The following is a 15,083-nucleotide window of genomic DNA, read 5'->3' as shown; positions in this document are numbered from 1 at the left end:
AAAATGAGGAAAGGTTCCACTGCCATTAGTGCCTGTAATTCTGAAACTCTTCGTGCTGATGTTATTGCCAGCAACAGAGCAGTTTTCCAAGAGATGTGTTTTAATTCTGCTGTGTTAGCTGGCTCAAAAGGAGGTAAAGTTATTTTTTCCAAAACAAAGATGAGGTCCCAAGTTGGTGTAGGTGCTCTACGGGGAGGTGTTATGTTTTTAGCCCCTCTGAGGTACTGTTTGAGCAAAGGATTAGAAAAAAATTGGTGAATCTGTGTTGTAATGAGCAGAAATGGCTGAGGCATGGATCTTGATGGATGAGAAGGAGAGGCCCTTGTCCAGCATCTCAGTTAAATATTGAAGTACCTGAGGAATGTTTGGGACAAGAGGGTCAAGGCTGTGCACTTGGTTCCAGGCACAGAATCTCTTCCATTTATCCGAGTAGCCTTTCCTGGTGTTAGGCCTTCTGACCTCCAGAATGACATCCATAACAGCTTTGGAGAGAGGCACTGCTTGCTTGACTAAGGAGTTTTCCATGCAGCTAGGTTTAAGGTCTGTAGCTGGCTGTGAAGTATCTGATTGTTGTGCTGTGTCAGCAACTGTGGGATTTGAGGCAAAATCCAGGGTGGTTCTTGTGCTAAGTTCTTTAGGATTGGGTACTAGTGCTGACATGGCCAGTCTGGTGCAATCAGAATAATCTTTGGCTCTTCTTGCCTGGCATTTATGAGTACCTTTGGAAGGAGAGGTAAAGGAGGGAAAGCGTATACTTGCAGGTTTTTCCAGCTGAATGAGAGGGCATCCACTTTCCATGCTTGTGGATGGTAGCTCCTTGTGCAGAATTTCTGTAACTGGCAGTTCATCGGGGATGCAAACAGATCTATGTCCGGGCTCCACCATTTTTGAGTTATCATTCTGAATATTTGTGGATTCAATTCCCATTTGTGGGGGGTCCATGATGTTTTTGCTAAGGTCGTTTGCCAGTGTGTTTTTCTCTCCTGGCAGGAATTCTGCTTGCAGATGAACTTGGTAGTCTAGAGCTGTGTTCCACAAGGTCATGGCTTGACTGCAGAGGGGGTAGGAGTGTGTGCCCCCTTGCTTATGTACCACATAACTGTGGTGTTGTCTGTCTTTAGTAGTAGTTGTCCTGGATGCAGCAGGTCCTTGAAAGCTATAAGTGCATTTTGTACAGCTAGCATCTCTTTTAGATTGATGTGGAGATGTCCTTGCTCTGTGGGCCACTCGCCCTGAATACATTTTTATGCCATGTGTGCTCCCCAGGCGTAATCCGATGCATCTGTTGTCAGTGTTTGCCTGGCTGTGGGTTGAGTAAAAGGCTGTCCCTTGTTGAGGTGACAAGTTTGAGCCCACCATCGAAACTCCTGTTGAAGGCAAGGAATAAGTGGTATAACTGTTTCCAAACTTTGACAGTGTTGAGACCATACATTCTTTAGGTACCATTGTAGTTTCCTCATATGCAGGCTGGCATATGGAATTAGTAGTATGCAAGATGCCATGTAGCCCAAGGCCTGCAGAATTTTTCTTGCAGGGAGTTGGGTCTTTGTTGCCATCAACTGAAAGTATTGAGTCAGTTGTCCTTGCTTGTCTGGCGTGAGATAAGCCATCTGGGCCGTTGTGTTCAAGCTGGCACCCAGGAATATTATTTGTTGTAAGGGCACTAGTTTTGATTTCTTTTCGTTTACTGTGTAACCCAGGCAACTTAATAACTTTTTTACGAACGCCAGATGCTTTAGAAGAATGTCCTTGCTCTCTGCTTGAATCAGGCAGTCGTCCAGGTATGGATAAATTTGAATTCCTTTTTGCCTGCAAAATGCAATTACTGGTGCCAGGCACTTTGTGAAGACCCTGGGCGCAGTAGATAAGCCAAAGGGCAGTGCCGAGAATTAATAGTGCATTAAACCAGCTAGAAATCTGAGGTATCTTCCGCAGTTTTGTCTGATAGGGACATGCAGGTATGCCTCCTTGAGGTCCAAAGTCATGAACCAAGCTTTCTTGCCCAGCATGGGAAGAAGCTGCTGTAGTGTCAACATTTTGAATTTCGGAACATCCAGGTAAGTGTTTAGAGAAGAAAGATCCAAAATGGCTCTCCAGGCTTTGTCCTTTCTGGGACCCAGAAAGAGTCTTGAGTAGAATCCTTGTCCTTGCTCCTGTGGTAGTACCTTTTGAATAGCTCTCATGTCCATGAGTGCTGTAATTTGTTTTTGAGCCTCTACACATTGATTTGGTGGCAGATTTGGCATTCCTTTTAACCTTGGCACAGTGTGAAAGTGGAACCTGTAACCCTGAGATACAATGTTGAGAACCCATTTGTCTTTGGTGATGCAATGCCAATTGTGATAGAAAAGTGCCAGTTTTCCTCCTAAGGGGGCTGCCAAGAGCGAGCTGTTTGGCAGCTGTAGTGGGAAGTCATTGAGGCTGCTTTTTATACAGTTGTGGCCTGTCTTCCCCTTCTTTCTGGCCTGGTGTACCCCATTGTCGAGGCCTGTAAGGGCCTTGTGCCTGACCTCTACCTCTTGGACATCGATATCTGCCCCTTTGAGGTCTGTCTGTGACTGGAAAAGACCAATTCTTTGTTGGCCAATTTCTGCTAAAATGAGGAGGATGAACCTGTAAGAAATCCTTCACCATTTGCATAGATTTTGCCTTATCCTCCATCTTCTTTAATACCTCCTCTGCCTTAACTCCAAACAACACATCCCGCTGCAAAGGTGCATCCAATAATTTTGCCTTAACATGATCTGGTAACGTATGTTCTTTTAACCAAGCATGCCTTCTAATGACAGAGCCTGTAACTGCTGCTCTACAGGAGGCCTCTAAGGAATCAAACCCACATTGCAAAGTATGTTTTCCAACTTGTTCAGCTGCATGCAATAAATCCTGCATTTCTTTAAAATTAGGAGGATCTGAATCTGGAAGCATCTTTTGCTTCAACTGAGACATCAGAAATTGCTGATATTTTAGCATGTGAAACTGGCAATTTAAGGCTCTCATTGCTAAAGTTGCAGACATATATACTTTCTTTCCCCATCTGTCTAATGCTCTGGAATCTCTGTCAGAGGGAACTGTTTTTTTTGCTGATGAGGCCTTAATCCCTTTGGGTCCCAGAGAAATAGTGTCAGGGTCAGCAACAGGGCTTTTGTACAGAAATTTGTGAGAGTCAGGGACTCTGTAATATCTATCAGGTTTAACTGGGGCTGGAAGTAAGGAGTCAGGGTTTAAGCTGGATTCAGTGTACACATCATCTATAATATCTAACACTGGCAGACTTGCAAGGGGTCTGTGTTGAGGCAATAAAAGGAAGTCTCTGAGCCTTTTCTTGGATTCTGAGTAATCCTGGCCTTCCCAATGGAAATGCTCCCTCATGGTATGTAAGGTCTCCCTAAAGGAGTTCATATGGTATTGAAAGAGCCCATAGATCAATGGTGACATCTAAAAACACCAAGAGTAATTATACTAAATCTGTTATTGTAAAGTTCCTATCAGCCCATGATAAGGAAATGGTACTAAAGACTGCGTGGGAAAAATCCCCAGTCAAACTGGAGGACAATATTATACACTTTGATAATGACTATTCTTCTTCAGTATTATCAAAAGGAAAATTTTCTTGCCTTTAGTCAGAGAACTAAAAAAGAATAAAATAAAAACCCATTTGCTTTTTCCTGCAAGACTGAAAATATTTTATCAAGATGGTTTTAAAATTTTTGATGACCTAGACAATGCAATAACTTATATAAAATCTAATAACATACTGGAAAAAGTAGATGAAATGGAGTGGGCCAGTCCTAGTCTTAAAAGGAATGCTGAGAACAACACTTGGAAAACATTTGACCCTAAAAAAAAAAAATCAAAAGATGAATCATAACAAGTACATATTTGCACTTGATTCACTCAGTTGGGGAAATGAAACCGGACATCCAGGTGAGCTTTTGGTATTATATTTAATATAATGTAAATTGGTTAACTAAATAGTTGTCTATTTTGTTTTGTAGAATAGTCGTTTGTTGTTTTTTTTTTTTCATTTGTACTATTTGTTTAAGATTAATTATCTTAATGTTTATTGGTTTGATTCCCATGGATGCAGTGATTCTCCTGTCTCCGATATCTATGCTTCCGGATGTCTTATAGCGGTGCTTATCATTAGGGGGCATATTTGTTTATCTTGATTTTGGTTCTTATAGTGGTTGGAAAACTTTTATTTAGTTATAATTGCTGTATTTGTATTTTAGTTGATTTATGGTTAATTGTTTGATAAAGGAATCTTGTATGATGGCCTGATGTATAGTTGCAGAATTGCTGTGCTAGTGATGGTACTTCTGACTCGGGATGTGAGTGGCAGTGTGGCTGGAGTAATGGTAAGGCTTTGTTGTCGTTTCCGAGTTGTTGGTGTGTTTATTTGGTGGCTTTGGTTTGATGCTCTAGCACTGTAGAGACATGTGTGGTGTTGTTTGTGTTAATTGCATGTTTTGGTGCCTGTGTGCTTTGGTCGGAGATTAACCAGAGAGTCTGGTTGATAGTGTGGTGAAGCTTTGCTTGATAGCTGTCATTGCTTCGTGTTGTGTATGCAAGGTTTTTTTTTCTTTCTTTCTCATCTCTCTCTCGGTATAGAGGGAGTCTCGAGACATTGTCTTATATGTAGTTAAGTAATGTTTTACTTACTATTTCCCGCCGGAACTTTGAAAGCTTTATCTTCATGATGAGCACGAGACTGTGATATCCATCGCGGCTGGAAAGCTCGGAGCTTTCTTAAAACGTCATCATGAAGACGTCGGAAGTAAATTGATCTTCTGATCCTCAGCGGGAAGCTACTGACTCAAATTTGTTTCCTCATACAGCATACGGAAAGAAGATATAACTAGATTACTACTTTCAACTTATTGTAAGACATTATATGCAATAATCTCTTAAATAAATAGGGATTATACTACGCATGTAGCCTAAATACTTTTTCTGATCATCATAGGTATTCTTGAGCCTTATGTATTTATAAACGAATAGTATTCTCATAAAATATTTGATTTATGTATGACAAGGGTGCCGATATCTTGATAAGAAATACTAGTTGTGATACGTGCATTTTTGGAAGATTTAATAACGCTACAAGCTGTTTATATACTTGTGTTACATGTACATTTTTTATAACTTGACTTGCTGAGAAAATATTCATGAAGCATTTATCAAAGTGTTAAATGTATAGACGTATATAATAGGTTATCTCAGTTATTTTATGAATGTATTTGTGTAATAGGCTGATAGGGATGTACCAAATAGGCAGCAATAATACTGCAAAGACAGGTGCATTAAAAGTAGTTAGATCTGTTTATCATTAGAAAATGTGAAATTTTCATCTTTTGTTTTGTTAATGAAATAGCTTTTCAAAATTCAAAGATAGTATAAGCTATAATTGAATAATAAAAAGCTCATTATATTTAAATAAGGCTTTTATATAGTATACAGGAACTATTTAAGCACCTTGCTTCTTTGAAGTAACATGACCTTTTCACTAGTTTTCAGTATGGTGATGGACCCTTTGAGGTAACTCAAATTAATGCAATGAATGGAAGATCAGACTTTTAAGGTTTATTAGTCACTCTTCTATGAGAGACTGCACCGGGGTGTTTGGTTATAAGAAAACTAGCAGGATGTTGTTGGTTTTACTTCTTGATGAGTAATCACTACATTGGGTTTCTGGCAAAGAAATGCAGTGTTCATTTCTTTCAGAACAATCAGTATGTTAGTTGATTATTAGTAAAATCACTTTTATTAGCATCTTATTTATTAGCTGCCAATGTTAGTGGTTATTGAAGGCCCTTAGGTGATTCATTTACAACTATGTCCCAGTTAGCTGATCACCTATGGCAGTACTATATATATCACACTTCAGCCTTTATTAGCCATATTTCGGTAATAAAATAATGCCATAGTCTCTTTTTAAGGTTCTTATCAAATGTGATTACTTTAAAACAGAAGAGTGAACTAATAGATCATAGTAGTTCTTAATAACCTACTAACTAATGTAAGAACATTCTGTACTTTATTCCTAAGATGTAGCTGTTATCAATTTACTAATTGACACAACATTTTATCTATACATTTGGTTCATACAAAAACATTGTTTATGTTATTGATGAGAAGCCTTATTTTTATAGTTATGACTATAGACATTTAGGCAGGTGCTGACTGGATGTTGCTTTGGATAGGAGGTCAATTTGAGTGACTGATGTCATTCGAGTTAGGAGTTTTAAACTCCAGGGGGTTCAGGTTGGTTATTTTATTTCATGTTTATATTATAAATATTTTCTAATAACTTTTCAGATGTTCATATCTTATGTAATAGGAAACAACCTTAATTTTAAGAATATGATACTCTTACACTATGTCTGTTCTAATGATCATAATAGTATTCCTATTAGATATATTCTTGTGTATTTCTTAGATCAGTACGTTTACATTTATATCATTTAATTTTCAATGACTACACTAAAAGGTATATCAGTTAACATTAATGGTTGAAATAATCCTAATAAAAGGAGGAATTTAACTAGATATCTTAAGTTACATAAATCCCAGTTAGTATTTTTACAAGAAACTCACTTAATAACAGAGGATATATTCAGACTTGAATCTAAAACATATAAGATTTTAGTAAGTTCTGAACATACTAAGAAAAAGAGAGGAGTAGCTATCCTATGGAACAGCATAATGCCTTTTTCTAAAATAATAGATACATATAAGGATAATAATGGAATGTTTTGTGCAGTCACCATAGAAATAAACAGTAGAATGTTCACATTGATTAACATATATTGGATCCCAGGGATAGGGATAAACACAGTGAAGCAACATCTAGACCAAATTGTACTATTCTCTAAAGGGAACATTATTTTGGCATGAGATTTCAATTGTATTCTAGATTACAAAGACTGTAGTACTAATGGGAAGAGAAGAATATCTACATCATCTAAATTATTAAAAGACTTTTCAGATACTTATTTTTTGAAAGATATAAATTATTTTGCAGATACTACTTCTTTGTTTTACACCTTTTTTCTCATAGACATAACTCATACTCGAGGATAGATAGAGTTTTTATTTCTAATAATTTAACAGATTCCTTAAACAAATCATCAGTGATTTCATGTCCTTTATCAGATCATAATTCTATAATTTTTGAAGTGGTAGTCAATCCAAATTTTAATATTCATATAAAAAGGATCCCAGCTTATATCACAAAATTAAAAGATTTTAATGATTTAATTTCTACAGAAGTACAGAATTTTTTAGAACTTAACAATACTAATGATATATCAGAAATTTACATATGGGATGCCCTAAAAGCTTATCTATATGGTAGGATATTGAATTGGTACAATAAAAAAAGAAAGCTTGGGATAAAGAGCTGCAAGATATACAATGTAAATTAGACACTTTAAAACTTAGTAATATGGGTGATAAAGATATATCAGACAAAAGAAAAGAAATAAATACGTTAAATAATAAATATCTAGAAATATTAAAACATAAAACTATGATTAATGTAGAAAAATTCAAGTTTATAAATTTCTCTTCTAACCTTAAATCCCTAAAAATTCTTGCTAATAAAACAAAAAGATTAAATGGATTTAATCATATTAATGAAATATTCTCCCCTAAAAAAGGAAAATGGTATTGGAAATTCATAATATATGAACTGAATTTAGAGAGTTTTTTATAAACATCAACCAAACAACTACTGAAATTAACCCTAAAGAGGAAATAAAAACATTTATTAATAAATACACTAAAACAAGACTTTCAGAGGAACAAGGGGTTTCTATTGATAAACAAATATCTTTCAAAGAACTTCAAACTCACATTACCAAATTAAAGCAAAATAAAGCACCAGGTAATGACGGCATCATTCCTGAAATTTACAAATTACTACCTATAAATGCTTTAAAATTGCTTTATAAAGTATTTAATCTTGTTCAGGACAAAAACATAATTCCACCTTCTTGAAAATACACTTTTATTTCTCCTATTTTAAAATCTAACAAAGATCCCTCTAAGTGTACCTCCTATAGACCCATCTCCCTATTAAACACTGATTACAAAGTATTTATGTCCATTTATGCAGAAAGGCTTAAAACACTTTCACCCAAATTAGTTGATAGTGATCAAACGGGATTTATAATGAAGAGAACTTCATATGATAACATTAAAAGAATATTAACTTTAATTGATTCGGTGAAAAATATTAAAACAAATTTAACCCTAGTTAGTTTAAATATAAATTGTGCTTTCAACTCAGTTACATGGGAATATTTGTTCACTCTATTAAAGGAATTAAATTTCTCCAATAATTTTATCAGTCTTATCACTCTGTTATATGAAGGTAGCCAAGCTTATGTTAAAATTGGCACTAGTATATTTCAAAATATACCAATAGTAAAAGGTACTAAGCAAGGGTGTCCTTTATCCCCTCTTTTATTTTCATTAGTTATGGAACCATGGGCAAATTTAATAAGAGATGATACAGATATTGAAGGATACAAGTTAAACCCCACTATATAATCTACAATACAAATGTTTGCAGATGACATATTGATTACTCTTGGGAGTAGAAGGGAATCTATACAAAAACTTTTTAAAAATATGGAATATTTTCAAAAAAATTCTGGCCTTACTTTTAATAATAATAAAACACAAATTCTTTTAACAGGTTCAAAAAATACAATATACCTGATGAATATAATGAATATATAGCTCAGTCTCAACAAATAGCATATTTAGGTATAATTATTACTAACAATATTAAAGATACCATTCAAATAAATTATAATAAAAGTCTATTACAGATAGAATATTTAACAAATAAATGGAACAAATTACCCTTTTCTATGGATGATAAACTTTTAGTAATAAAAGTGATCCTTCTCCCCAAAATCTTATATATAATTCAATCTTTATCTATACCTCCTTCTTACCAAATAATTAAAAAATGTAATTCAATGATTCAGAAATTTTTGTGGTTCCCAAATAAGCCAAGGATTGTATTAACATACCATATGTATAATTGGAATAATGGGGGTATAGCCTTACGAAATTTAGAAATTTATTCAGTTTCATCAGTATTCAATACAATCTCTCATCTCATTGATGTGGAATATACTGCTAAGTGGAAAGAGTTTATAGAGGTATTGTCACAAAATACCAAAGATATAAACAGTTCCTATAAGCTAAATATAATTAATAATCCATTTATTTGGAGGTTAAAAGATTATATTTCTGAATTTTCTTCTCTGAGTTTTAACTCTAAGTATATAGTTTTTCTTTTAAAATCATTTAAAAATGTTATATTTAAAGATAATATATATAAAAATTGGCTTTTTTTACTCTTCCCTATAGCCTACACACACAGATCTATTTTCTCTTCAGATTATACAAAAATGTCTATATTTCAGCAAAAGCATTTAACATTTTGGCACCAAATGATGATAAATAATGAGATAAAATCTAATATTTTACTCTTGGAAGAGTATAAACTTGATTCTTGTTTATGGTTAGAGCTTCAAGAAGCTAGACAATATGTATTAGATAAATTGGATTCTATGTCTCCTATAATTAGGAAAAAAATTCCCAAGCTAATACAATATATGATTTTATCAGCTTTGCATAAATCTCCTGCTAATAACAAGTTATCAAACATTTATAGGGCAATTAAATGTGATTTAGATACACATTCAGATAATTATTGGAAATGTTTTCTTTAATTAATAATAATCCCCCTTCTGAGAAAGACAAATTTAATATTTTACAATCAGCAAGTATGACTACTTATTCTTTAAAATGGAAATTATTCACATGGAGATTTTTAAATAGATCATTTATCACTCCTCATAATACAAGTATATTTTCTAAAAAGAATATAACATGTTAGAGATGTAATATTGAATTGAATGCTGACTGGTCTCATATGTTTTATAATTGCATATATTTACGAAAAATTTGGGATGATATCAATAATTTGTTGCAAACAATTTTTACTGATAATTTCTTTATATCTAAATCACTTGTTTTATTTAATACTCCTGTTCCTGATTGTGTAAAAGAGAATAAGTACCCCTTAGTTTGGTCTATACTATCTATAGCTAGAAAAACAATCACTAAGAATTGGAAATCTAGTACAGCACCTACATTTTTGTAATTTAAAAATATACTCCTTGAAACGTGTAATTTGGAAATGTTAACTATTAAATCTAGATCATCTAGGAATACTACATTATATAATTCATGGAATATCATCTATGAACTTCTAGAAAAATAGTTTATTAATTTATGTAAACAGATGATTTTTATTAATCCTACAGCTACATTAAGAAACATTTTTTTTTGCATGATGAATGTCTTTGTACATAGTTTAGTTACATTGGTTTATATATTTGAAAGTTTGTTTTTTTAATTTCTTGTTTTTTAACTTTCAAGAAAAAATGTTATAATTTCATGGAAATATTTGTTCATTTTAATAATTATTTAATAAAATTCTTTGGAAAAAAAAATGAATGTCAAGCTTTACCTCTCTCAAGCTACTCCTTACTCTGCTCCTGTGGTGAATTTCCCATTATCCATTTCTCAACAACCTGATCACAATCATCTGTCTGATCCATTTCTATCTGAAAATGTGACTGGGACACACTGCTGGGGTGGGGCTAACACCAGATGTGCACTATCATAACTTTGAGACTAAGTAATGTATAATTGTAGAAAACACACGTAAAGTACAGTTTTATACCTACCATAAATGTAGATGTTCGAGTGTAAACACAGCTGCAGTCATTACACTTGGGTTATCCTGCCATCAGGCGGTTCCCCAGTTGGCCTGAGTTCCAAAGTCTTGGTCCGGCGTCGGTTGCTGTCGCCTCCTCCCTGACGTCAGTGAGACAGGGGTATATAAGATGCAGCTGACGCCATTTTCTTGCCCCAGATGTCAAGTGCCCCCAAATAGGTAGGCAATTCAAATTGCTAGTAAAGTATACAAAAGAAAAGCATACAACCATTTTCAGTTACCAGCAAATACTCCCCATAGGTAGTAAAGGGTAGAAGACCTAGGTACGTACCAGAAAGTAAGAGGGGAAGGAGGGAGGGCAACCTGGACTACAGAAGTGTTTACACTCGAACATCTACATTTATGGTAGATACAAAACTGTACTATGTTCATCATGTTACACTGCTGCAGTCATTACACTTGTGTGGAATCCCAAAGCTGAGGTAGGGAGGCTAGCTCTATAAGGCATTAGGGGTGGCTATAAGGCCCTGCAGCACAGCAGTGGCGAAGCCAGCTCTGGATCTGGATTATAAACACAAATGGTAATGCTTGGTGAAGGTATGCACAGAACTCCATGTTGCTGCTTCCAAAATATTCTTGGTAGGTACTCCTCTGAGGTAGGCAGTTGAAGTGGCTGTTGCCCTGGTGGAGTGAGATCTAATGCTGCTAGGTACAGGTTTCCCATGGTGAGTATAGCAGAAACATATACAATGTCCTATCCATTTTGAAATAGTCTGTTTTGAAATGGCTTTTCCCTGTGCTCCTGCAGCATATGCTACCAATAATTGCGCAGATGTTCTGAAAGCTTTGGTTTTGTCCAAGTAGAAGCATAACTGCCTGTGAATGTCCAAAAAATGTAGTAGTTTCTTCCCTTTGTTCTGTGGTTTTGGATAAAAAGTTGGCAAGTGAATAGTTTGGTTTAGAGCCACACTGGATACCACCTTTGGTATAAACGTAGGGTTAGTTCTTAACGACACCCTGTCCTGGTGGAAAATGAGGAAAGGTTCCACTGCCATTAGTGCCTGTAATTCTGAAACTCTTCGTGCTGATGTTATTGCCAGCAGCAGAGCAGTTTTCCAAGAGATGTATTTTAATTCTGCTGTGTTAGCTGGCTCAAAAGGAGGTAAAGTTATTTTTTCCAAAACAAAGATGAGGTCCCAAGTTGGTGTAGGTGCTCTACGGGGCGGTCTTATGTTTTTAGCCCCTCTGAGATACTGTTTGAGCAAAGGATTAGAAAAAAATTGGTGGATCTGTGTTGTAATGAGCAGAAATGGCTGAGGCATGGATCTTGATGGATGAAAAGGAGAGGCCCTTGCCCAGCATCTCAGTTAAATATTGAAGTACCTGAGGAATGTTTGGGACAAGAGGGTCAAGGCTGTGCGCTTGGTTCCAGGCACAGAATCTCTTCCATTTATCCGAGTAGCCTTTCCTGGTGCGAGGCCTTCTGACCTCCAGAATGACATCCATAACAGCTTTGGAGAGAGGCACTGCTTGCTTAACTAAGGAATTTTCCATGCAGCTAGGTTTAAGGTCTGTAGCTGGCTGTGAAGTATCTGATTGTTGTGCTGTGTGAGCAACTGTGGGATTTGAGGCAAAATCCAGGGTGGTTCTTGTGCTAAGTTCTTTACAATTGGGTACTAGTGCTGGCATGGCCAGTCTGGTGCAATCAGAATCATCTTTGGCTCTTCTTGCCTGGCTTTTATGAGTACCTTTGGAAGGAGAGGTAAAGGAGGGAAAGCGTATACTTGCAGGTTTTTCCAGCTGAATGAGAGGGCATCCACTTTCCATGCTTGTGGATGGTAGCTCCTTGTGCAGAATTTCTGTAACTGGCAGTTCATTGGGGATGCAAACAGATCTATGTCCGGGCTCCACCATTTTTGAGTTATTATTCTGAATATTTGTGGATTCAATTCCTATTTCTGGGGGTCCATGATGTTTTTGCTTAGGTTGTCTGCCAGTGTGTTTTTCTCTCCTGGCAGGAATTCTGCTTGCAGATGAACTTGGTAGTCTAGAGCTGTGTTCCACAAGGTCATGGCTTGACTGCAGAGGGGGTAGGAGTGTGTGCCCCCTTGCTTATGTACCACATAACTGTGGTGTTGTCTGTCTTTAGTAGTAGTTGTCCTGGATGCAGCAGGTCCTTGAAAGCTATAAGTGCATTTTGTACAGCTAGAATCTCTCTTAGATTGATGTGGAGATGTCCTTGCTCTGTGGGCCACTCACCCTGAATACATTTTCATGCCATGTGTGCTCCCCAGGCGTAATCCGATCCATCTGTTGTCAGTGTTTGCCTGGCTGTGGGTTGAGTAAAAGGCTGTCCCTTGTTGAGGTGACAAGTTTGAGCCCACCATCGAAACTCCTGTTGAAGGCAAGGAATAAGTGGTATAACTGTTTCCAAACTTTGACAGTGTTGAGACCATACATTCTTTAGGTACCATTGTAGTTTCCTCATATGCAGGCTGGCATATGGAATTAGTAGTATGCAAGATGCCATGTAGCCCAAGGCCTGCAGAATTTTTCTTGCAGGGAGTTGGGTCTTTGTTGCCATCAATTGAAAGTATTGAGTCAGTTGTCCTTGCTTGTCTGGTGTGAGATTAGCCATCTGGGCCGTTGTGTTCAAGCTGGCACCCAGGAATATTATCTGTTGTGAGGGCACTAGTTTTGATTTCTTTTCGTTTACTGTGTACCCCAGGCAACTTAATAACTTTTTTACGAACGCCAGATGCTTTAGAAGAATGTCCTTGCTCTCTGCTTGAATCAGGCAGTCGTCCAGGTATGGATAAATTTGAATTCCGTTTTGCCTGCAAAATGCAATTACTGGTGCCAGGCACTTTGTGAAGACCCTGGGGGCAGTAGATAAGCCAAAGGGCAGTGCAGAGAATTGATAGTGCATTGAACCAGCTAGAAATCTGAGGTATCTTCTGCAGTTTTGTCTGATAGGGACATGCAGGTATGCCTCCTTGAGGTCCAAAGTCACGAGCCAAGCTTTCTTGCCCAGCATGGGAAGAAGCTGGTGTAGTGTCAACATTTTGAATTTCGGAACAACCAGGTAAGTGTTTAGAGAAGAAAGATCCAAAATGGCTCTCCAGGCTTTGTCCTTTCTAGGAACCAGAAAGAGTCTTGGGTAGAATCCTTGTCCTTGCTCCTGTGGTAGTACCTTTTGAATAGCTCTCATGTCCATGAGTGCTGTAATTTGTTTTTGAGCCTCTACACATTGATTTGGTATCAGATTTGGCATTCCTTTTAACCTTGGCACAGTGTGAAAGTGGAACCTGTAACCCTGAGATACAATGTTGAGAACCCATTTGTCTTTGGTGATGCAATGCCAATTGTGATAGAAAAGTGCCAGTTTTCCTCCTAAGGGGGCTGCCAAGAGAGAGCTATTTGGCAGCTGTAGTGGGAAGTCATTGAGGCTGCTTTTTATACAGTTGTGGCCTGTCTTCCCCTTCTTTCTGGCCTGGTGTACCCCATTGCCGAGGCCTGTAAGGGCCTTGTGCCTGACCTCTACCTCTTGGACATCTATATCTGCCCCTTTGAGGTCTGTCTGTGACTGGAAAAGACCAATTCTTTGTTGGCCAATTTCTGCTAAAATGAGGAGGCTGAACCTGTAAGAAATCATTCACCGTTTGCATAGATTTTGCCTTATTCTCCATCTTCTTTAATACCTCCTCTGCCTTAACTCCAAACAACACATCCCGCTGCAAAGGTGCATCCAATAATTTTGCCTTAACATGATCTGGTAACGTATGTTCTTTTAACCAAGCATGCTTTCTAATGATAGAGCCTGTAACTGCTGCTCTACAGGAGGCCTCTAAGGAATCAAACCCACATTGCAAAGTATGTTTTCCCACTTGTTCAGCTGCATGCAATAAATCCTGCATTTCTTTAAAATTAGGAGGATCTGAATCTGGAAGCATCTTTTGCTTCAACTGAGACATCAGAAATTGCTGATATTTTAGCATGTGAAACTGGCAATTTAAGGCTCTCATTGCTAAAGTTGCAGACGTATATACTTTCTTTCCCCATCTGTCTAATGCTCTGGAATCTCTGTCAGAGGGAACTGGGTTTTTTGCTGATGAGGCCTTAATCCCTTTGGGTCCCAGAGAAATAGTTTCAGGGTCAGCAACAGGGCTTTTGTACAGAAATTTGTGAGAGTCAGGGACTTTGTAATATCTATCAGGTTTAACTGGGGCTGGAGGTAAGGAGTCAGGGTTTAAGCTGGATTCAGTGTACACATCATCCACAATACCTAACACTGGCAGACTAGCAAGGGGTCTGT

Source organism: Protopterus annectens, chromosome 6.part0, assembly GCF_019279795.1.
Source record: "Protopterus annectens isolate FY-2018-M chromosome 6.part0, PAN1.0, whole genome shotgun sequence".
In the NCBI taxonomy this organism is placed as follows: Eukaryota; Metazoa; Chordata; order Ceratodontiformes; family Protopteridae; genus Protopterus; species Protopterus annectens.
This window is presented reverse-complemented; position numbering follows the sequence as displayed.